Consider the following 23028-nt stretch of genomic DNA (forward strand, 5'->3'; position numbering starts at 1 on the left):
AAAATCGTTTGTATTTCCTTGGTGTTGGTAGTGATCTCTCCTTTCTCATTCATGATTTTATTAATTTGAGTCTTCTCTCTCTTCTTTTTAATAAGGTTGGCTAATGGTTTATCTATCTTATTAATTCTTTCAAAGAACCAACTTATATAAATCTTTCTTAAAAAAAGAAAGAAATTTTACTTTAATAGAGTGGCCCACACTTCACTCCTTACCTTTGACCATTTGCTTTCAAGTTGACCAGTTCCATCCTTAACCTCATGGGAGATTTCTGACCCAAAGTGATCAGGGAGTTCCCCATCAGTGACTGGAATAGCTAGAAATGAAGAATAAAATTCTGGTTAGTAAAAATAAATAAATAAATATAATAAATAAAATTCTGGTTAGTGATGTTAGTGTATTTCTAGGAAAAACTTATTCAGTCTTAAAAGGGAAACATTGGAAATGTCTGCCTCTGAACAGTGTTAATTCATTAGGGAATGCCTAGATTTTTTGAGTAGTATTGTTGCAAACACAGGGGGATATATATCTTGTGATGGAGTTTCTATTGCAGTTGCCAAAATGGACAGATGGAAAGACCTTGGGACTTTAATGACATAATTGATCTTACCATCTTCTACTTTAAGTTGTGTAAAATAACACATTTCCTGTTTGTTTAAGACAGTATGAAATGGAATATAATCTTGCCAACCTAAATCCACAAAACTCTGAAGTGACATATTATATTATCAAAAATATACACAATACATGTGAAAATTAGCCTATATCCATGTGTAATTAATTCATTTTATGGCCTTCACTTAAAAAAATCATGTAAACATCGTATTGAGATTTGCATTAGCCTGAATCCTTAAAACAGTAGTATACTAAAACTATTTAAAAATATCTATGTGTTTTATGTAGGTTTGGTTTATAATAATGGAGACTATTATTTGAAAATCCAAAATCCCTATTGGAAATCATTCATTCCCACCCATAAACAGCATAAATATTAAATTTTTTTTCCTGTGTCTTCAAACAGTGAATTATTTCCATTAAACATAATCTACTTGAAAAGGACAGCATTCAGAACTTCTGATGAAGAACATGACTGGATCTAAACTGTGCAATACATGGTTTGGCTTATAACTAAACAAATAGATCTAGGTCTAATGGCAAGAATATAAACCGTACCAGGGATAACCTAAAACCATGGAAATAACAAGCCTAATGAAACAAAGCAGTGAGGCAAAAACAGTTAAATGTGTTTTACTGTTGTATTGGGTTCCATTTTATAGAGTTCTCTACAATGATTGCAAACTATTCCTTCTTTATCATTGCATTAACTGACACTCAGTTTTCCTTTGTGACACTCTTTTTGAGACTACTCCTCCAACACTTCACATTCTTCAGGATCAGATAATGCATCAGATGCATCAGTGTCTTCCTCACTTCCGTGTCACTTCTACATGATTACTTCTCTAAGCTTTGAGAAACCTCTGCTTTAAGATTCTACTTCCAGCTAAGATAATGTAGCTTCCAGCAAGCCAAAGGTTTGGGACTGTAGAGGAACTTTTGCAATTTGATAAACAACAGCTACCAATAACTTACTGAATTTACTCCACCCCCCCCCCCAGTACTACAAGACATAGCAATTTTGTTGGAAACTAAAAACAAGCAGAAAACAAGAGGCAACAACAAAAAAACAACAAGAACTAGAAAGAAAAAAAAAAAGAAAGAAAACAACCGGAAAAGCTATGATAAAAATAATTGTAAATGAATTTCTGATTATAAGGGAGAGTCTTTGAGGCTGCCAAAAATTGAGAAGACAAAATCTTAAAGAAGAGGGAGTCATGAATCAGTGAGTCAATTTTCAGCCATTTGATTTTTTTTCCTCGAAGCATTCACCAGATCTGGACATAAGAGTCTGAGGATCTAGGGAGTGAACCCGGGAAGAGGGACTATACTAAGAGGCAGAGAAAACAGCTTTGGCAGTATTGCAGGACAAAGGAGACAAAAATGTGAGACTGGAAGTGTCAGAATCATGGTGGAAAAGGAAAAAAAAAAAAGAAAAGAAAGAAAGAAAGAAAGAAAGAAAGAAAGAAAGAAAGAAAGAAAGAAAGAAAGAAAGAAAGAAAGAAAGAAAGAAAGAAAGAAAGGAAGGAAGGAAGGAAGGAAGGAAGGAAGGAAGGAAGGAAGAAAGAAAGAAAGAAAGAAAGAAAGAAAGAATAACCTAAGCCCAAAGTTCATATGATTGTCCCTTCAAAGTTTCTGCTGAGTTCTGAAACTGTATGATCGACCAAGCCAAGAAGCCAAACAAAAAGCTTTAGAAGAGCAAAGTAACAGGGTGCCTAGGTGGCTCAGTCAGTTTTGTGTCAGATTCTTGGTTTCAGCTCAGGTAATGATTTCAGGGTAGTGGGATCCCGCCCCACTTCTGGCTCCATATTCAGCATGGAATCTGCTTGAGATCCTCTCTCCCTTTGCCCCTTCCATTGATCATGCAAGCATACACACTCACTCTCTCTCAAATAAATAAATCTTTATTTAAAAAAAAAGAGAGAGAGAGAAGATAAAAGTAAAAATGCTGTAAGTCTTTTGGTACTGAGGGTCAGGGGCAAGAGAGAGAGAAGGGAAACAAGACTCAGTATGTTTTTCTACATATACCTTATCAAATTAATCGAATTGTAAAACTTGCCCTATACAAATCTAGATATCTGAGAATTTTTATAATGAATGAATGTTGAATTTTGTCAAATGCTTTCTCTGCATGGATTGATATATTCATATGATTTTTCTTCTTTCACTTGTTAATATGGCAGATTTTTAAATTTTGAACCAGCCTTGTGTCTCTGTAATAAAACCCATTTGGTCATGGCATATCACTACTTTTTATATTATCATACAATATGTGATAATATATATTACTTCTCAGGTTCAGTAGTTTATATTTTGAGGATTTTTGCACTGTACTATTCAGGAACATCTATCTGTAGTTTTCTCTTTTGTACTGTTTGTTTTTATTTTTTTTTATTTTTTTTTTCTGGTTTCGGTATCAGAGAAATTATGGCCTCATAAAATGATTTGGCATTGGTTCCCTTCTCTTGGATTTCCTGGAAGAGATTGTGGAGATTTGGCATTAATTCTTCTTTAAATATCTTGTAGAATTACCCAGTGAGGGCAGCCCTGGCGGCCCAGCGGTTTAGCACCGCCTTCAGCCCAGGGCCTGATCCTGGAGTCCCAGGATCGAGTCCCATGTCAGGCTCCCTGCATGGAGCCTGCTTCTGCCTGTGTCTCTATCTCTGTCTCTGTCTCTGTCTCTGTCTCTGTCTCTCTCTCTCTCTCTGTCTATCATGAATAAATAAATAAAATCTTAAAAAAACATACACAACAGAAAATATGTTTAAAAAACTGTAAAAAAAAAAAAAAAAGAAAAGAAAATATCCCAACCTGGAGATTTCTTTGTAAGCTTTTAATTATGACTAATTTCTTTAATGGTTACAGCACTATTCAAAGTATCTTTTTCATAGTGGGTAAATTATGGCAGTTTGTGCTTCTGAACAAAATTATCTATCTCATCTAGATGGACAAATTATGTTTGTAGAGATATTTTAAGTATTCAGCCATTCACTTTTTCATCTCTGCAGGGGCTATAATGATGTTATATATCTCATGCCTTATGTTGGTGCTCTGTGTCTTCCATTTCTTGACTTGTCAATCTTGTTAGAAATCTACTAATTTTATTGATACCTTTAAAGAACCATATGTTTGTTTCACTCATTTTTTTCCTATTTTCCTGTTTTTTATTTTATTAATTGGTTTATACTATTTATAATTCTCTTGCTCTTCTTTTTCTACTTTCTTGAGATGAGAGCTTACATTATAGATTTGAGATATTTCTTCTTTACAATATATAGATTTAGTGCTATAAATTTTCCTCTTAGCCAATAGAGAAAAAGCAGGCAAGAGTTACTTCACTTTTTAGAAAGATTTTCAGAGTAACTCTTTCAACATATAAACATCAACATTCTAACTCTAAAACTACTGTTGTATTTTAGAAATAAAATAGAACTTTGAAATAGTTTAGCTGATGCAATTGCCATTTAAGCACACTCAATATATCGAAATATGAAAGGTCTACTATATTCAGAGCACTCTTGGACCTATAAAAGTGAATAATTGTTTCTGCCTTTAAGAGACTATATTAGCTCCTGTTTGTTCACCTCAAAACTACATTCATCCATTTCTCTACCTATTTCTGTATTAACATTAGTCACACATAAAAATCTACAATAGCTTTCTAATGGGTTCCACTGCTTCCCTATAGTCCCATGTAGCAGTGAGAGTGTCCTCAAAATAAAGGAGGGGGGGATGAAGTTGGCTTATGTCGCTTCCGCTTCCCTGCTTTCATCTTGTCAATGACCTCATGCATTTAAAATAACAACCAATCATCTATCAAACTAATGAGGCACCCATAAGGTGGATCTTTCCTTTCTCTTAGAATTAATTTCTTAACATCATCTCCTCCTTTTCACTTCTCCCACATGGAAAGTCCTTTCATTTTTAAACATCCTTTAAATCTGTTTTTCCCTCTGTGTGGGAACACTCTGACCTCTGGTATTTGCTTTCCTGGCAACTTCTTTCATCCAGGGCTCATCTCACCTCAAACGCTTTCTCTTTAGAGAGGCCTTCCATGACCATTTAATCCAATATGACCTTTAAGTTATATCCTACAATACACAATATTTGTTGTATTTATAATAGTTAACGATATTTTAAATCATTTAGTTCATCAGTGTTAAATTTCTTAAGTTCTCTTTCCTCCATTTACCATTTCTTTCTCAGTGCTATATTTTAAGCACATATAGCAGTTCCTGGTGCAAGATTAATACTCATTAAATATTAAGTTAAAATATGTGTAATAGAGAGCCTACACAAAATATTATAATGTGAGGCAAAATAATATAAGTAATGTAAATGCCAAGTATTATTAAAAAACAAGTAAGGACTATTGGTTAGGGGTATGGACTTGGAGCCAGACTGCCTGAACTTAGAATTCTAATGCTATCACTATTAGCTGTGACTCTGAACAGATTAATGAATTTTCCTGTGACTTTATTTCTTCATCTGTGAAAGTGACATATTAATAGTAATTATCTCATAGAGTTTTGAGAAATAAGCACAGTTTAACATATGAAGCACAAAGGACAGTGACTGGAATTAATAAGACCTCTATAAATATCAGATATTATTAACATTAAATTATAGTATTTATTATTATCATTGTCGTTAATGTTATGAAATAATGGAGGGATCTTTGGGATTGAGTAAAGCAGAGTTTCACAGAAGTTTTGGAAATTGAAGATAGTCTGAAAGTTTGGTAAGAGCATTGTGGTCATAAAAGGAAATAAAAATGAATATATAAACAAATGAATTATATTATATATAATATGTATATATCCATATATATTTGTAGGTTATATGTATGCATATATACATGTATCTATTTATCTACCTATTTATCTATCATATGTAACAGAATACAAAATACTATACAAAGTAAAACATTTCTATCAATTCAATTTTGCTTAGGTAAATTCTAAGAAAAGAAAATGAAAGAAGTATACTCATAGATTGTAATTAGTCCATCTGCTATCCAGGAAGAGGAGAGAATCAGAAGACAGGCAGTTAGTCTACTAAAATCTTTCCTGTTAAGATTCCTATGGAATCTTAAGCAAGTAACTCAGACATTACTTTCATTATTGATGAAATAAAATAAATAAATAAAAAATAAAATAAATAAATAGCACTAACAAAATGCACCTTATGGGATTACTGTGGATATAAGACATTGTATAGGTTAAAAAAAATTTTAGTGGATGAGTGAGCGACCAAACACGCACATGGTAGTAGTTTCACAGATGTAAATATATACTAATCTAGTAGCAGACAAAAATAATAAAATATTACCCCATTTTATAATAGCTGAAAGATTACCTGTGAAACAAATTGCTGCATATCTTTTCTTTTTTTTAATTTTTTTCAATTTTTATTTATTTATGATAGTCACAGAGAGAGAGAGAGAGAGGCAGAGACACAGGCAGAGGGAGAAGCAGGCTCCATGCACCGGGAGCCTGATGTGGGATTCGATCCCGGATCTCCAGGATCGCGCCCTGGGCCAAAGGCAGGCGCCAAACCACTGAGCCACCCAGGGATCCCGCTGTGTATCTTTTCATATTGTGTTGTTATATATCAAAATTGCAAAGGAACTAAAGACAGACAAAGGCATAGAGACAGAGACAGAGGGATAAACAGAAGATGAGAGGAGACATTTACAAGTATGCTCTTGAGATACGTAAAGATAACGGTATATAATAGATGCTCAATAAATATATAGCATTAAAAACATGATTTTTAAAAATTTTATCCTCATATTTTTAGCAAAACCTCTCCTAGTAAACATTATTTTAAAAAACACCATTCCTATTCTCAGAATTACTTTTAAAGGATACTTATTTCCTTTTGAAATGATTAGGGAAATATTAGAGATTTGTGTTTCAAACCATCCATTTCGAAAACAAGCTATAATTGCATTCTACTTTGGGGAGAACAAAAATAGTGATAATATTCTGATTGAATATCTGTATTTATGTTTTCTATTTCTTTTGTAATCTCTCTTTAACTTTGGAATGATAAAAGCCAATACTGAAAAAAGCATGTTTAAAGGCAATCTATTTTCTATAAAGTATTATATCATAATTTTAAGTTATTATTGAATAAAAAAGCTTAAAGTTTTATCATTGAATAAAGAGAAAGTGTATTCATTGAATGTAAAGGTATGAAATTTTTTCTAATTTTGTTTTTATTTTGGTTAATAGGACTACCCAAAAATAAATTCTGTCCTTTGAAGATGGTGTTGTAAAGGAATATGACCAATTTCATTCTGATTTGGCTTGGAGTTATGTAAGCAATTATGCTTAAATTCTTTTTTTTTTAAGATTTACTTATTTATTCATGAGAGACACAGAGAGAGAGAGAGAGAGGCAGAGACACAGGTAGAGCACTCTATGCAGGGAGCCCGATGTGGGACTCAATCCCGGATCCCAGGATCAGGCCCTGAGCCGAAGGCAGACACTCAACCGCTGAGCCACCCAGGCATCCCCTTAATAATTTCACACAATTCAAGATCAGTGTCATTTTCTTACTTGAATTTCAAAATGATCAAATAAAGAATGGCTTAATAATATTCAGATATTAATACAATAGTTTTTCATGGAAATAGCTGGATTATTTGGATTATCTCATTTAAGATGAGTTTATATATCTCAAGATGTATTTATATATTTTCATGGACCACGGACATATTCCCCACAACAAATATAATTATTTTTAATTATTTAGCAGTCATATAGTAGATCGGTAACATACAAAAATAAGATTATAACTTTTATTTTGTTTTTCTCCTAATTTTATTGGCTTATATAAATTATAGAATTTATTGATTCATATCTAGACAGCATTTTAAAAATAGTGATAAAAGCAGGTACGTTATTATTTTTAATGGTTATCTTTCTGGTATTATACTATTAGCTATTTAATAATTCATGTCCAGCGGGGATTAAAAGTGAAAAGTATCTCATGCTTAGAAGTACATAAATGAACTCACCTTCTCCCCATTTCTACCTCCAGTTCAGTGCTTTCTATTTTTAGGCTCAGGGCTCCACACTGTATTTTACCCTACCTACAGAACCATAGGGTCATCTGGGAAGGAGTTAGAAAAGAAAGTGTGTGACAGTACAAAATCCCTTAGAACAAACACAGATAAATAATTCCCTTCCATATGTTTCAAATATGACCATTCTATTCTTTAGAACTTCATTTTGTGTTTATAGTGCCTGGTAAATTCCTCGGGCAAAAATTTCATCGTGTAGTATCCTCATGTCTTTATCTGAGGAACTGAGCTCTCTCCGGGGCGATATGCATAAGTTTAACCAACATCTCTATTCTGTTCAGCATAGTCCTCCTTGCAAATAATTCATTTCTGATTTAACAGGTGCCTTCTGGAGACAGTGTTTTATCCAGAGGAAGAGAGTTTAATCAAAATGATGTTTTTGGCCAACTGGCAAAATGTTTACAACTGTCTCTGAAAGCCAGCCACACAATTGGCCACTTACTCCACTTATACAGCAGTTCTCAGTTGCAGAAAGGGTGAGTTCTCTAAAAAGAGGCAAGAGAGTGTTTATATATCCAAACACGCTTGAATCAGGCTCTGAATCCTAACTTTGCTGTTTTAAAAATTATCATTATTAGAACAAAGTAAATACTGAATGGATATTATGTATACCTGAATATTAAAAAATTAGCTTATAGATTTTGAAATTATCTTAAGTGACAAAAGAAATATATATGACATTCTCTAAAGCACTAATTAAACTGAATTTTTTAAAAAACAAGTCTATATGAATATTTGAATCTTTATTAGCAGCTTATGTTACCTAATATTGAATAAATCATAATAAAGAAAAATATAAATTGGGATAAAAGGGAAAACAATCTATAAAAATATTTATGTACAAGGCAATCTATTCCATTCATGTTGCTATTGCAGGTTAACAGAGCGAATATGAATTTGGATTTCAGTTGAAACTAAGGATAAATACTCTTTAACCTCCAGTTTGATGTGAACTAGGACATTTCTTCTAATTTAATTATAATGCTTATGATCTGGTTCTACAATACCAACAAAATAACCAGTAGAGATTTTGCCTGTTGTTCTATTTGCCAGACTTCACTATAAATCTCCCTCTGCAGTCATCCCCTTGTGTTTGTCATTCCTGTATCCTAACTGCAAAACATTAATCTTCTAAATTAGAAATAAACACTTTCTGGGAAGCCCCTTGGCTCAGTGTTTTAGCGCTGCCTTCAGCCCAGAGTGTGGTCCTGGAGACCAAGGATCGAGTCCCATGTCAGGCTCCCGGCATGGAGCCTGCTTCTCCCTCTGCCTGTGTCTCTGCCTCTCTTTCTCTGTGTCTGTCGTGAATAAATTTTAAAAATCTAAAATAAATAAATAAATAAAAATAAAAAATTAAAAAAAGAAAAAAAACACTTTCAGCTATAATATACTGAAATGCTTTTAAGCAGATATGCAAAGCTGGCATTCTGACGCAATTATAATTAACACTTTGTTTTAAATGAGTAATAATGAATTAGATGATTAAAACAATGCATATTATGGGTAAAACAAAAACCTGACTATTTAAAAGCGAAAATTAAAAAAAAAAAAAAATTACAGGTCAGCCCTGATGGCTCAGTGGTTTAGCACCGCCTTCAGTCCAGGGCCTGATCTTGGAGACCCGGGATCGAGTCCCATGTCAGGCTCCCTGCATGGAGCCTGCTTCTCCCTCTGCCTGTGTCTGTGCCTCTCTCTTTCTCTCTCTCTGTGTGTCTCTATGAATAAAGTCTTTAAAAAATAAAATAAATAAAAATTTAAAAAATTACATACCTTCAAATCCAAAATTTTGTAAGAAAATTTCATTCTGTTTTGGAAACAATGTTTTTTTTTTGAAACAATGTTTAATGTTGAAGTAAAAATCACTACACTAGTGTGAACCTCCATCCAGCATCATTTTCTGAAAATTATATCTTCATGTGATGTATAAAAATTTAACATAAAGGTGACACAGTTATATTTAACTTTTAAAAATAAGTGGTAATTATAATAAGCTACTGGCCTTAGGCTCTTACTATCATTCAAGAACTATTCTAGAAACCTACCTACATAGATTTTTAATGTTCCTTAAAAAAAAGGATTCATGCTATTAACACACCAGTAAAGATGAAGAAATTGAGGAATACAAATGATTAAATATTAGGTTAAATCATATGATACTGTCATTTTATAAATTAAAAAATCCAAATATCAGTAATTTCATATCACTCATTCTAATACAGTAATCAAGATCATTCAGGCTGCAAATGGCAGTCAGCATGCAGACATGGTCAGTCTGGTTCCTGACCAGGCTGGAATACATTTCCACAGATATTTCGTGAATATGGACAGGTTATATGTAACTATAGAAAAGTTCATTAGACTTTGGTATCATATAGACTTTGGTTGAAATTTTGGCCCTTGAGAAAATTATAATAGTTTTCATCTTAAATTATATGAACTATAAATTAAGAATGACAATTTCTATTTTGTAGGTCTCTGATAAGAATGAAAAGTATTTTATAGAGAAAATAGAAGAAAGAGTTACAGAAAACAAACTCATTTTATAAGGCTTATATATCTTAATACTAATACCAAATAAGTACAATGCAAATAAAATTATAGACCTACTTCACCTTTGAACTTTAAATAAAAAATCCTAAATTAAATTTAAATTTGATTATTAATAAATAAAATATTACATTAAAATCTTAATATTAGCTAACCAAATCTAATACTGTTCTCAAAAAATACAGTCAGAATCAAGTAGTTTTACCTTTAAAATGCAAGGCTACCTCAACATCAGCATAAATGTAATGATAATTTACCACATTAATAAGTTAAAATTTAAAATCATGTGACTGCCTCAAAAAATGTGGAAAAGGTGAAAAGCCTTAAAACTTATTTTTTTTAAGATTTTACTTATTTTTTCATCAGAGACACACAGAGAGAGAGAGAGAGAGAGAGAGATTGAGAGAGGCAGAGGCATAGGCAGAGGGAGAAGCAGTTTCCTCAGTGGGAGCTCAGTCCAGGACTCAATCCCGAGACCACAGGGATCAGGCCCTGAGCCAAAGGCAGACTCTCAACCCCTGAGCCACCCAGGCGTCCTGAAAAGCCATAAAACTTTAAAATAGAAAGTATTGTAAACTTGATAGAGTATTTTACTAAACAAAAATAGAAAATATAATACCCAGAGTACTTACTATTGTTTAGCATAGTACTACTATCCCTGATCACCAATATTACAAAGTGAAAATATATAAATATTGAAAAATAAATTGCTGTATTTACAAATGTCTGAAAATCATTTTAGAAATTCATATTCAAAGGTTTTTGTTACTGATAAAATAATTTTGTAAAGTTGTTAGAAATAAAATCAATTCATAAAATTTTGTATCTGTCTATACCATATATAATCAAGTAGAAAACTATTTAGAGTATCAGCTATAAAGATCATAAGAGACCTAAAACTCCAAAAAAAGTGATAGCATAAAATAAATCATAACACAAAGAGGCTGCTTATTCACCCAAATTATGCCTTATATGTTCATTCAATGCAATCCCATTCAATATTGCATTTTGATATTTTTCAGGATTTCAATTCAGTTATTATAAAATTTATTCAAAAAATAAAGATCCACAAAAGCTAACTTAACCTTAAAAAAATGAAAAAAGTAACAAGAGGAATTATTCTCCTAGACATTAAAACATACAACAATGCCATAATAAAAAAAATTGGATAGTATTGTTGCACAAACAGAAAAATATCTAATGGAACAAATGGAGGCCTGAAAGAATGATCCTTAATATACATACATATGTATGACATACAAGACATACATGATAAAAATGATCCTGCAATTCAATGGTAAATGTACAGACTACTCAGGCCATGACGTCTAAAAAAACGGACTCAGTTTTGTAAAGACAAAGTTGAATTCCTATCTAATATGACATATATGAGCACACAGTTGATAGATCAAAGCACTATGTGAAAGAAAAAGTATCATGTTTACAAAAAATGCAAGAAAATAGACTCTGGAAGAGAATTTTTAAACAAATTTTCAAATATGCAAATTATTAGAAAATAGATAAATTGACTAAATTATAATTGAATATTTCTATTCAATTAAAACACCGCTACCAAAATTATAGAGATGATAGGATGATAGAGAAATTACTTTTTATATAACACAGATGCATGAAATATGTAAGAATAGTTTGCCAATAGTTTGCCAAAGGAAAAGTCTGCATATCAATGGAAAAATAGGACAAAGTTATGAAAAAGTAAGTGCCAAAAATTATTTAAAAAATAAAAATATATTAAATTAGTTCATAATTAATAGTTAAATGAATGTTAAATAGTTAAGCAACAATGGGATATTCTTTTATGCCTACTGGACTTGTGTTTTTTTTTTTTAATATTAAATTTATTTTTTGTTGGTGTTCAATTTGCCAACATACAGAATAACACCCAGTGCTCATCCCGTCAAGTGCCCCCCTCAGTGCCCGTCACCCATTCACCCCCACCCCCTGCCCTCCTCCCCTTCCACCACCACTAATTTGTTTCCCAGAGTTAGGAGTCTTTATGTTCTATCTCCCTTTCTGATATTTCCCACACACTTCTTCTCCCTTCCCTTATGTTCCCTTTCACTATTATTTATATTCACCCAATGAATGAGAACGTATAATGTTTGTCCTTCTCCAATTGGCTTACTTCAGTCAGCATAATACCCTCCAGTTCCATCCACGTTGAAGCAAATGGTGGGTATTTGTCATTTCTAACGGCTGAGTAATATTCCATTGTATACATAAACCACATCTTCTTGGACTTGTTTAAGTAAAAATACCATAATGTCTGGTGTTGGCAAGATAAAAACAAAAAACTGACAGGAACCATCATGATCTGCTGCTTAGGGACACTGAGCTGCCATTCTGAAGAGCAAGCTGGATGTACCTGATCAAATTAAACTCAAGTCTGTCATATGGCTCAGCAACTCTGTACCAAGACATAGTTTTGCTGAAAAAATCTCTACATGGAAACTTAAAAGAACATGTTTAAGATTCTTATTATATAGTTTTAGTTTGCTTTGCATTGAAATGGAACTTTGTGATTTATTCCAACCCTAGGAATGTAGGTAAAAGCACTATATTTTACTTATTGACCTTGCTTCTAAACTGCTGATGAAATCCTCTGCTTGCTATTTCCTTCCTCAGCTATAGGACAGATGCAGAAGATCCAGTGAAGGATGTGATATCTCCTAGCTGTAAAACACTTGCTAGAAGGACTTTTAAGACCTGCTAGATGAAATCACCACCACTAGAGTGCAAAGCCACTCACTGACACTCACTGTGGGCTATCTGAGTTAATAAAATTTAGGATATTTTTACCCCCACAGAGCCTAGCCTACTTAACAAACATGGGTGAGGGAGAGAAAACCATGTAAGGACACAATGTGATAAAAGCAAGAAAGGCATAAATATCAAATGGAAATGCTTTTATGATGATGAACACAGAGAAATTTGGGGCTGCGGGAACAAAGTAACACTTTAGAAACTGGTGATATTTGAGTAGTAGCTTACAAGAATGATTAGCCTTTGGAGTTCTTGCCTCTTTGGAGGGTTTTAGTTCAAGTTAACAGTATTTGTAAAGAATAAAGTATGCAGGTTTATAGTAAAAGGAAAAAATAAGAAGTAATCTAATATTGATCTGCACAATTGGGATAAGTTCAACAAAGTAAAATATTTGGCTAGAAGTCATGATTTGTCCAGATTACAGCAAAATATTAGATTATCTTAAAAAAATTATTTGCCATCACTTCAATTATCTATTGCTGCAAAATAAACTATGCCAAAAAAATATGCAACCATTTTATTTTGTTTACAATTGAAGGAGTCAGGAATTTGGGAAGGATGTGATGTGTTTGTTCATTCAGATCTGCTCAACATGGAGTCAGATGGAAGAGCTTAGGCTGCAGGATGCACTTCCAAAGCCTCTTCTTTACTCACATGTCCAGAGACTAGACGTTTTCTTTCTCATTTCTCCTCCAGTATTACCATACTTTATGTGCCTCAGGCTTCATAAAACATGGTAATACTTTTTATATAGCAATTTGTTTTCAAGGGCAAAAAAGTGTAAAATTGCACAGCAGTTAAGAGCTTCATCAGGAAGGTAGCACATCAAGTCTACCTTATTCAGTGGATCAAAGCTGTAATATGTGCCAGATTCAGGTGGGTGAATTTTGGTGGATAGAGCCAAAATCCATAGCAGAAGAGCATGGGTGGGGAGAGATACTGTTGTGTAAACATTTCTGAAAAAGGGCCATTAGCTATTCATGGAGAAGACCCTAAAGATTTTTCAGAAAATTTCAGTATCATAATACTTATGTTTTAAGACAAATATGTCTGGTTAATTATGACAAAGAGACTAGAGGTAAAATACAGAAACAGGAAGGAGTGAGAGAAGAAAGAAGGCAGGTAGGCAAATTAAAAGGCTAGGGCATGGTTTTCTAGGTGAAACGTGATGAAGGCCTTAGATTAAGGCAAAGACCACAGGAATGAAAAAGTGTGGTATAGGATCAGCTATGCGGGAAAATAGAAGTTTTAAATGAATTCAATGTAAAGAAGTTGGAAAAGTTAAAAATTGGAATCCCTGGGTGGCGCAGCGGTTTGGCGACTGCCTTTGGCCCAGGGCGCGATCCTGGACACCCGGGATCGAATCCCGCGTCGGGCTCCGGGTGCATGGAGCCTGCTTCTCCCTCTGCCTGTGTCTCTGCGTCTCTCTCTCTGTGTGACTATCATAAATAAATAAAAATTTAAAAAAAAAAGGAAAAGTTAAAGATGACTTAAATTGTACTTTATAATCTGGATGGTTAAAAAAATGGTAGCGCAGGTGATTGTTGTAAAAACACTTGGGAAAGAGCAAGTTTCTTGGATCTGAAGTACTATTTGAACAAAGTATGCTTCTGTCAAATTGTGCAATTGGAAATAGATCCAAACCTCCTACCTAGGGACTCTGAGATGAAAGTCATCTGTAAAGAGGTGACAGTTAAAGTCATGAGACTACATAAAATCTCACATGGGTCGAGTTATGAGAAAAAAAGACAAGTCCAAAGGACAAAAATAACAACTAACCTAACTATTTCAGTCTCTGCTTCAGATGGAAGCTTTGAAGTTCTTTAAGTCATACTAATGTTGATTAATTTGGACATCAATCAGTTCTGGACTACATAAAGTGTTTTGGTTCTAATATACATGCCAGAGGTATTGTATATGAAGTTATTTCTAACTTTCCTCCAACATTTACCTTTCAAAGGTTGTTATTTCTGGATTGAAGGTCATGTTTTACTTTAGAGAAATGTTAATGGAACATCATTATGTTGATTTTTTTAAAAGATTTTATTTATTTATTCATGAGAGACACAGAGAGAGAGAGAGAGGCAGAGACACAGGCAGAGAGAGAAGCAGGCTCCATGCAGGGAGCCCGATGTGGGACTCAATCCTGGGACTCCAGGGTCATGCCCTGAGCCAAAGGCAGACGCTCAATGGCTGAGCCACCCAGATGTCCCTATGTTGATTTTTTAAAACTAATTGTGGCATTTGTATTTGTATTACAACAAGATGAACTGGGAGATAAGCAAATTAAAAAAAAAGGAAACTCATTGGCAAAATAGAGTTAAGTTCCCAGATTTTGTTTATTATCACTCATGAAAACCCAGAACAAATAATCAAAATTTATCATGAATGTCATAAGTGATAAGCTTTTGAAGATTTTTATGTGGAAGTTTGTCAAGGTTTCATCTTCATTTCATGAATCGAGAAAATTTCATTTGCTATCCACTTGTATGATAGCTTTTGTTCATCTTACTCTTAGAATTGATGTTTTAAGGAATTGTCCCTTAAAATATGTTTTTCCAAGCATTTCTCTAATATCCTTGGAAGTCAGTTCAGAGAAAAATAGATGTGAAAATTAGCCAGCATTATGTGAAGTGGAACTTCAAAGCAGATGCATTAAAGTGTTGAATTCAACTTTTTTTTCTTTTATTAGCCATGTTTGTTTTAATAATTTTGATTATGACTTAGACTAATGGTTGTTTCAAGTATAGTATATCAAATATCTTTGCCAGTAGAAAAGGACTATGTATACAATCTGGGATGAATTTCCTTACATTTCAGAACTCTGAATAAGGACAAGATGAAGTAAATATATATATGTGTAGTTATTTTCAGAATTTCTTAGAGGTGCTTTTTTTAATGTTAAAAATGCACAATTTGCATTCTACACCAGGGATTTGGTGATAGTATAGAAAGATGGAAAGGGATTAGTGAAGTCATTATGGCAGTTGCATTGATAAAATGTGATGAAAGAGAGCCATTTAAATAATGCATAGAAGAATACTATTTGAGGTAAACACATGGAATTTCTATTGTTGAAATGAAAGTTGGCAAGTAGTAATACTGGTTCAAGATGACTATTTAAATATGTTGAAGTCTCTTTCCAAAATGAAAACAAAATAAAAATAAAAATCATAACATTGGAAGTAAAACCAATGCCACTAGGAAAAAATGAGATCCTTCTTCATCCAGGGGGAAAAAATTAAAGTTGCTCAAACATACTAAAGAAAAACCACTAGTCTACAGGTCCCTGTCCTTCTTTTCCTTGCCAAAACACTGGAGCTGAGGAGACTACAATCAAAACCTGCACTCCCAGACATTCCCAAGTAAGCTAAGAAAGTACTGTGTTTTCCACTTCCCTATAGAGTAGACCCCACCTTGTCCATGGTGGATTCATTCCAAGACCCTCACTGGAAGCCTGAAATGGCAGACAGTACTGAACCCAATATATGATGTTTTTTCCTATACATGCATACCTATGATATGATTTATTTTATAACTTGGGTACAGTAAGAAAGTAACAACAAGGGCAGCCCTGGTGGCTCAGTGGTTTAGCACTGAGACCTGATCCTAGAGTCCCGGGATCAAGTCCCACGTTGGGCTCCCTGCATGGAGCCTGCTTCTCCCTCTGCCTGTGTCTCTGCGCCTCTCTCTTTCTCTCTCTCTCTCTCTCTCTCTGTCTTTCTCTGTGTGTGTGTGTGTGTGTGTGTGTGTCTCATGAATAAATAAATAAAATCTTAAAAATAAAGAAAGTAACAACAGTAACATACTAAAACAGAACAATTATAATTATATACTATGATAAATGTTATGTGAATGTGGTGTCTCAAAATATCTTTTGTACTACACTCATCCTTTTCCTTTTAGTGTGTGAAATGACAAAATGCCTATGTGATGAGATGATGTGGGATGCATCACAAAGGCATTATGACATAGCATTAGACTACTATTGACCATCATCTGGTGGCACATGAGAAGGAAGATCACCTGCTTCTGGGCTACAGTTAACCATACATAACTGAAACCATGAAAAGTGAGACTGTAGAAAAGGCAGGACTACTGCATTGTCCAAATTACAGAGCTGACCAATTACAGAACAGCCAAAAATTGCAAAATATCTGATAAAAAACAAGCAGCTACAAGAAAAAGCCATGAGCTCAATAAAGTCTTAACTGACAAGGCAAAAGAATACACCAGAAAATAGGAGGAAATTCTAAAATAATTATAATTAGTAATTAATTTTTGGAGAATTTGAGTAGCTATCATACCTAGAAATTGAAAAGTTTTCTCAGAACTAGAAATACTGCAATTTTTGGAAACTAAAGCTATGATTGTTGAAATTAAGACAGTAACATTACCTTCAAAATGTCCTGATAATAATAAATTAATCCAGCTAAACATTTAAAAATAAAATGAGTAGGGAAAGTAAAGGTCAAATAAGGAATTTTCTAAGAATGCAGAATAAAAGAACACAGAAATTGAGGTAGGAAATAAGTGTTGATAAACAGAGACACAGAGCCTAAAATTCCAACACACATCCTGTTAACAGTTCTTGAATAAAAGAAAATACAAGAGATAGATGATAGAAAATAAAATAGTAATGTAAGAAAAAAATAATCATGTGCTACAAAAAGACTCCAAAATACCATTAAATATCAAATATAAATCTTGCTAAATTATCCTCATTTTGGTTCATCCAGGTGAAATTTCTTAGCTGCAAAGGTAAAGAGAAGATGCGTGGACCATGCACCTACTTTAATAAGTATTTATATAGATAGAAGTATCCTTATAGAATACAAAAAAGGAGTAAAGGATAATCTATGAATAGTGGCATTAAAGGTAGTATTGTTTTACATTTTTAGTTAATTTATTAAAGTTTCACTTACAATAAAATGTGTCCTATGTCTTATAATTTGATGAACGTAGCCTATTTTAACTTCTATCCAAAAGAAAACTTATATTTCCATACATCAAAACATTTTCTCATTCTCCTTTTTACTTGACTCCTTCCCTATCTCTGATCACAGGACACCAGCAATCTGTTGTCTGTCTCTAAAGGTTAGTTTACCTTCTAGCATTCCACATAAATTGATAAAAAAAACTACATACTTTAGTGTGTGAGTTGTTTCACTCAGTATTGTATTTTTTTAAATACCTCACTACAGTAGCATGTATCAGTAGTTCAATTTTTAATTTTTTAACAAATATTCCATTGAATATACCATAGTTTATATATGTACCTGATGGTGGATATTTGAATTCTTCCCAGTTTTGAGGTATCATAAATAAATGAATAGGGCTTCTAGAAAAAATAATTTTGCAAGACACTTTCTGGACAAATATTTTGTGTTAGGTATTCATTTCTCTTAAGAGTAGAATTGTTGAAGAATGCCTGGGTGGCTCAGTGATTGAGTGTCTACCTTTGACGCAGGGCCTGATCCTGTGATCTCAGGATCAAGCCTTGCATTGGGCTCTCCCACGGAGCCTGCTTTTCCCTCTGCCTGTGTCTCTGCCTCTCTCTCTCTCTCTCTCTCTCTCTGTGTGTGTGTGTGTGTCTCTCACGAATAAATAAATAAATAAAATCTTAAAAAAAAAGAATCTTGAGTCATATGGTAAGTTTATGTTAATTTATATAAGTAATCACCAAAATGTTTCACAAAAATATGTATGAGTCCCAGTTGCTCCATAGCCTCCTCAACATTTGCTATCATCAGTAAATTTTTTAGTTTTAGGGGATCTAGTAAGTGTGTAGGAGTATTTCAGTTTTAATTTGCATTTCTCTAAAGACTAACGATGTTAATCATCTTTTATGTTTTTAATGTCTATTTTGTCTTTTATGAGGTATATGTATAAACCTTTATCCATTTCTAATTGGGTCATATGTCTTTTTCTTATTAAGTTGTAAGATTTTTTATTATATTTGAATAAAACATTTAAATATATGCATGTATAATAAATAAAAATGAATATAAATATTAAATATATAATAAATATTAAAACAGTATGTCAAGGTATGAATTGTGAAATATACATGCATTTTCATATTAAGGGTATCTTTTAAACCAAATATTTCCTAAGTTGATTAAGTTCAATTTAAAACTTTTTCTTTTATGATTAGTGTTTTTTTGTTATCCTCTGTTTATGAAATCTATCATAAAGTCACATGAATTCTTTCTTATGTGATCTTTATTGTTGGCTTTACGTTTAAGTGCATACTCATTTTTAAAATACTTTTTATATATGGTGTGAAACATGAGTTGAGGTTTCTTTTTTACATATCAGGATTTAGATATTCCAGTACCTTTAAAAAAAAAAAAAAAAAGACCGCATTGCCGTGTTTAATTCATTTGTTAGTTTTGTCAAAAATCAATTGGGAATATTGCGGGCACCCACTGCTACACTTCTTTCTGTTCCATTTTTCAATATGTCTATGTTTATAGCACTGTCAAGTTGTATTGATTATTGTAGTGTTAGAGAAAGTCTTAAAATCACATAGTTTAACCCCTTTACTTTGTTCTTTAGCAGATTGTTTTGGCTACTTTATTTATTTGCACTGCCAAATAAGTTTTAGAATCAGCCTGTCAATTTCCATTAAAAAAAAAAAAACTGATCTATGGATCAATTTAAGAACTAACATCTTAGCAGCATTTAGTCTTCCAATTGATGATCATGGACTATCTCTCAATATATTGGTATATTCTTTATTGTCTCTAGCAATGTTTTTTTTTTTCCTAAAGGTCTAGTAAATATTGGCTAAATTTTTTCCAAACACTTCATGACATTGTAACTGTTTTTTTTATTCAACATTTTTTATTGAAGTATAATTAGCAAACTGTGTTTTATTAGTTTCAGGTAATGATTCAACAATTTTATACATTACTCAGTGCTCATCAAGGTAAGTGTACTTTTTTAATCCCCTTTATCTATTTTGCCCATACTCTAAGCCACAGGAGATGAAATGAAATTATAGGTCAGGGCTAGGTCTCCGAAGGTATTAAAGAAATTGACAATGCAGCCTTTTGAAAGGAAAACAGAATTGTGTTCTTGCTTGTTTTATACTATCAAAGTTTATCTTTATTTACACAGTTATATTTCTCATCATTAATTATTGAATGGTAGAAATTTAACATTCTAATATTTCTTAACACTTATTTCTTCTTTGAGTACATCCTCTAGAAGTTACTTAATATTTTTGTCTTAAAATATATCCTTTAGAATAGTTTCTTTTTTAACGTAGGCTCTGAGGACATGGAATCCCTGAGACCATTTGTCAACTCTTCTCACATTTTCATAGCTTTCTTACTATGCCATCATTTGCACTGATAGTACAGAAGCAATGATGGGGATACCTTGACAAAAAAATCCAGACATTGTTGTTGTTTTAGAAGCCATTGTATTCTTTACTACAATATACTGCAGTAAATATTAAATGCTAGATTCACTTTAAAATGTTCTTGATAAAGCATGCAATATAAGCCCCCATTTTCTCTTGAAACTCCAAAAGTGATAACAACGTGTTTTAAATAAGGCATTAACAAACAAGTGTAAAGAGATCAGAAGAGGGAAAATAAAGCGATAAAGCTATGAGATTTAGAATGTAGACAGATAGGTAGAAACTCCCTTAGGAAACAGTTTTCAATCTTTTCTTTCATTGCTTTGACAGTTTTGAAGGGACCTAGTCAGTTATTTTATAAAATGTTCTTGAATTTTGATTTATGTGATGTTTTCTCATGATTAGAATGGGATTGTTTATTTTGAGCAAGAACTCTAAAGGCAATGAACTCTCCTCAGTAAGTAAATACATGATATTGGTATGTTCTATTTTTGGTAATGTCAAATTCGATCACTTGGTTAAGGTGGTATCTGTGAGATTTATCTATAATGTTCTTATTTTCCTTTTGTATTTAATAATTATCTTGTGAGAAGATTCTTACATACTATGTAAATATCTTATTACTCATCATACTTCTGCCAACTACTTTATCATACAATGATGGATTTTGCCATTATTACTGTGATATTTGCCTAATGATGGTTTTCTACTTTTAATTATTTCCATATTTATTAATTGAAATTTTGTTGTAAGGAAAAGCTGTTCCACAACTTAATTTTGATTGACTCAATTTGTTAATATCAGTGTGGGCTTAGGAATAATTACTTTATTCTTTAGGTTACATATCAATTCTATCATTATTTATTTTGTTGCTAAAATTGTCCCAGGTTTGGTCATTTGGATCCTTTATCCTTTAGACATGCCTCCATCATTTGTGGAACCCAGCATTGCTGTTTCTGGTACTATAAGATATTTTAACCTTATGATGTTTTTCATTGACCTGACCCTGGAGATAAGGGTTTTCTCCAACAAATCCCCGTTATTTATTTGAGAATGGCATTAGATACTGTGTGTGGTACTGGCTTTTCTTGCATTCTGGGCCCCTCAGTGGACAGAACTAAGAAATATATGTATGTATAATACATTAACACATGCATACATATACATCTACATTTACCACTAAATCAATCTGTAGATGTAGGGAGACAGAGAGACAGAGAGCCAGAGAAACAGAGTATGAATTTCTATGAATATCTCCAATTAAACCTCAACAGCATGGGGTTCATTCTAGCCATCCTCCTTTCTCTATTTGTTATTTTTATAGAACATAACTCTCATTAACTGTAATAACGTCATCTACTTCTTCAATCTTAATATACATATAAACTACTTTTAGAATTGCTACCCCATGTCCCATGAAAAATAAATTGAAAAAGTAGATCATAATATTTTTACAGCTATTTTTGTCTTTAGCCATATGGTTTATACTCAGATTACTACTTGCCAGCCTTTCTTAGGCTTATTCTTTTCTTCACCTCTCCCTTTAGTGTGTATGGAATTCATTTGTAGTAAATTAGGTTCATTTATTATTTTTTAAATTCCATTTTAGGTTCCCACCACAACTTGGTTGATTTTAATTATTTATTTATTTGGGGGGAGTATGTGTAATATTCACATATTTTTAAGAAGCAGAGCTATATAAAAAAGGATAATCAGATGAATTTCTATTCTCATCCTAATACACTGCAGCCGCAGTGGCGCAGCGGTTTAATTTTTTTATTATTATTTATTTATGATAGTCATACAGAGAGAGAGAGAGAGAGGCAGAGACACAGGCAGAGGGAGAAGCAGGCTCCATGCACCGGGAGCCCGACGTGGGATTCGATCCCGGGTCTCCAGGATCGCGCCCTGGGCCAAAAGCAGGCGCCAAACCGCTACGCCACCCAGGGATCCCCGGTGCAGCGGTTTAGCGCTGCCTGCAGCCAAGGGTGTGATCCTGGGGACCTAGATCGAGTCCTACCTCAGACTCCCTGCATGGAACCTGCTTCTCCCTCTGCCTGTGTCTCTCCCTCATCCTAATACACTGCTCTCATTCCTTCATTCTCTCCATTACACCTCATGCTACAGGTAACCAAATCTCATTATTTTCTGGTTTGCCCTTCTTGTATTTCTTCTGCTCTTTTATTTCTTATATTCCTCCTTTTTTTTCTCATATAAGAAGGGCAGTATTAAATAGATACATTGCTTTTGATACCTTAACAAAATATCCTGGAAATAATTTCACGTCAGTTCATTGAAATCTTCTTCATTCCTTCCTAGAGTTGCATAGTCCATTATGTGGAGGTGTCATTGTTTTTTTTTTTTTTTAAGTTTTATTTATTTATTTGTTTTTAGAGAGAGAGAGAGAGAGAGAGAGAGAGAGAGAGAAGGAGAACAGGGGGAGGGGTAGAGAGAGAAGAAGAATCTCCATCAGGCTGCCACAGAGCACAGAGCTGATGCCGAGTGGGGGAGAGCTCAGTCTCATAACCCTGAGATAGTGACCCCAGCCGAAATCAAGTCAGACATAATTGACTAGCCACCCAGGCACCCCTGTGTCATAGTTTATTAAAACACTATTCAA

At 33.3% G+C, this 23028-nt stretch overlaps 1 long non-coding RNA gene across 1 annotated transcript in view; it reads right to left on the bottom strand.

Annotated features, from left to right (window-relative positions):
* Nucleotides 1–277: 277 nt before the first annotated feature.
* LOC121492959 overlaps nucleotides 278–23028 on the bottom strand; it is a 44784-nt gene continuing 22033 nt past the window's right edge. The window contains exon 4 of the long non-coding RNA XR_005988352.1: nucleotides 278–313. This is a non-coding gene — a long non-coding RNA (uncharacterized LOC121492959). The remainder of the gene's footprint in view (nucleotides 314–23028) is intronic.

Source organism: Vulpes lagopus, chromosome 6 (genome assembly GCF_018345385.1).
Source record: "Vulpes lagopus strain Blue_001 chromosome 6, ASM1834538v1, whole genome shotgun sequence".
Lineage (NCBI taxonomy): Eukaryota > Metazoa > Chordata > Mammalia > Carnivora > Canidae > Vulpes > Vulpes lagopus.